The sequence below is a fragment of the Sinocyclocheilus rhinocerous genome, unplaced genomic scaffold (assembly GCF_001515625.1).
Source record: "Sinocyclocheilus rhinocerous isolate Xijiao unplaced genomic scaffold, SAMN03320098_v1.1 scaffold134, whole genome shotgun sequence".
Lineage (NCBI taxonomy): Eukaryota > Metazoa > Chordata > Actinopteri > Cypriniformes > Cyprinidae > Sinocyclocheilus > Sinocyclocheilus rhinocerous.
Window position 1 is genome coordinate 116437 of NW_015631070.1, and position 3167 is coordinate 119603.

The window sequence follows — 3167 nt, forward strand, 5'->3', positions numbered from 1 at the left end:
AAAGGAATATTAAAGGGGTTCAGCGTAACCATCTCTATCAACATCAAAGGCATGTTTTGTTTACTACAGAAAAATAGTTGGTGCGTACATTTATTAAAGCAGAAAATATTTAGACATTGATCATAATGTTTAAAATATGAAACTTTCACACTGTACAACCATAGCACTAAAACATTACATTTCTTAGTATGTATGAGAAAGTGTGATAGAATCCAGTTTTTCAATTCATGGCATGAAATTTTTTTTAATAATGGCAACTATTTTTAATTTTTTTTAATAATGGCAACTAAGTATTCCAGTAAGTAACATTACTATAATAACCCCACTGTACACAGTTAACTAAAACCAAGACCATAAAAACCAGTCAATTGAAATATATTTTAACTGAAATATATTACAGTGTAGAAAATTTTATTTTATTTCAGCTAGTTGCCAGGGTAGTTCTTATTTTTATTTAGTTTGTTGATGTACTCGGATAACTAAAACTGGAGTAATTATATAGACGTATTAAAACAAACTTATAAAAATGACAAAAACACACAACAAATTTACTAAAACTTTAAAATTAAAATGAAAAAAAAAACCACTATAATAATGTCTAATTTATTCTAAAATAACCCTGGCTTACAGCACTAATTTATTTAAAACTTTTAAAGCTTAAGAAAACAAAATCCACTAGGCTACAATCACCCATAGCATTTATAAACTTAATTTATAGCCTGCAAGACATAAATCTAGACCTTTGTGGTATTAGATATTACAGCTGCTATGTCAGCAATGCTCCAGTGCCAAAGAGATTCAGAAGTGCTAAAAACATTTACTAACGTTTCTGACAACACATGGCTTTAAAGGGATAGTTCACCCAAAAATGAAAATTCTGTCATTAATTACTCACCCTCATGTGTCAGCTGCCTCACGCCGGATCTGTTTCCTACGTCGTTGTGATTTGATCTGAACCAAAACAGCGTATCCGTGTGACGCAGCTGACACAGAACAGCATACGCTGTTTACATCCAGCTGATACTCTCCACAATGGCGCTACAGGGTGATGCGGAGGAGACGAATTGTTGAATAAAGTCGTTTTTTTTTTCTTTTGCGCACAAAAAGTATTCTCGTAGCTTCGTATAATTGCGGTTGAACCACTGATGTCACATGGATTATTTTACCGATCTCCTTGCTACGTCTCTGGACTTGGGAACATTTCAGTTGCGTTGGTCCCTATTATACCCAGCACTGGGTTGTATTTAACCCAGCATTTTTTAGAGTGCACGAATTTTGAATTTTAAGCCAGTGCGCACAGTGGGTGAGTGTCAGAAGACCAAAAACAGTCCTGTAAAGATATTTGATCAACAGGAGAATAAAGTCCCACAACAGAAATGGGTACGGATGCCTAGTAAACGTAATGCAAAACCTGCTTTTTGATCAGTTTTATGAAGGACAGCTAAAGGACATGAGAGTGGTTCTTGATTTTTTTTCTTTTTAAGAAATATCCAACAAAACCACAATACCATTTAAGCTTTATTGTGATATCTGAATAGTTTACAATACAGTGAAAACAGACAAATGAGACTTTTCTTTACTAGGACAGAATGCAAAGCAATGTAATCAAGTAAACAGAAGAAAAAAGCTTTTTTTGCATTGAAAAAAAATAAGAAAGAAAGAAAACCAGGCACGACTTAATATAGCCATTATAAATACAACATGCTTTAGACCTTATATTTTAACAGTCCTAAGAAAATAACTCAGCAAACTTATACAATCGTTTCCTTTGCATACCACTGTTGCCTTAAACTAGATGTCGTTTGAATGACAAATCTCAGATTAACAGCTCTAGAAAGGTTTGAAACCAGTGTCACTAAAAGAAACAGCAGTAAACAATCTTTTCTACTGCCAATATCAGAAACACCTTAATATGTCGCTGTAAAAGTCAAATCACAATCCAAAAAGGCTAACAAAGTAATTTCCCACTTGGTATTCAGAGAGGCCACAAACTCGATTTTTGGTTTGACCAAGTGGTTCTCAGTAAAAAGCAATGTCTTATTTTTTGGTGCACACTGACAGTGACACTGGCCTGGATCTAGTTCTGTTTCTGAAAATCTTAGGGAAAGCTGTTTTTTTGTAAAACAGTCTGGGTCGGTGTTTCTACTGTGAAATTTCGGCAGGTGAATCCAGCTCACCGTTGACCATGATGCTATAACACGACCAGCACAGCAGACATTCTGCTATTAGGCTCTCGACAGGAAACTATCGAAAAAACAACTTTAATATTAAAGAAAAAACAAAAAATACAAAGCTCATCATCATCAAACTAAGAGAGCACATATCAAAACACGCTGTGAGACAGCAAAAGAAGTGTCTTAAAGGAAACAGCACAGAGGAACTAGTGAACAACAGCAAAAACGGCTACAAATAAAGTGAGGGAAGTAAGGGAACACGCATACATGCATCCAAACACACACACTCTCTCTCTGTCGCTCTCGTCATTCACACACATATACAAAGCCAGAGGTACAGTGAACAAAAGTGCTTCAAGTCGGGGAAGTAGAGAAACTAACCCAGTAGAAATATGTATAAAACCTTAAATATGTTACTTTATGTACAAAACTGTGTGAGAGGGACAATGTATTGTCTGTAACTCTGTATCATCTTTCAAGTAAGATATATCTACAACTATTTTGTTTGCATTGTCTTTGACTGATTCGAAGGTCATGTGACCGGACTGACCTTATCGGCGGCGAACGGTAACCAAGAGTTCGCCACTCATTCTACTATTGCCTGCCATGCACGACGAAACCTCAATATTCATCTGTACGATTCGATATATATGTATTTAATTATATTCTATAAAATCTACATTAAATGCCCCTCTTTACCGCTACAGGAAGCAAGCTCCGCCCCCTCCCATTCTAACGGCCCCGCCCCCTTTTATATACTTTGCAGAATACAACCACTGTTTCGTAACATCTCTAGCTTTGACATAGAACTATGAAAAAATACTGGATTATATTAAACTTTCAAGTGGATAGAGGTTCTGTGAGGTTCGTTTCCAAGTTCGTGTCGTTTTCGAGTTCGATACGAAGCTCCAGCAGAGCTTCTAATAGATGTGCTGGGTTCTCGGAGTCATGCGCCGCACAACACAGGAGAGGGAGATTTCTTTTCTTTTTTTA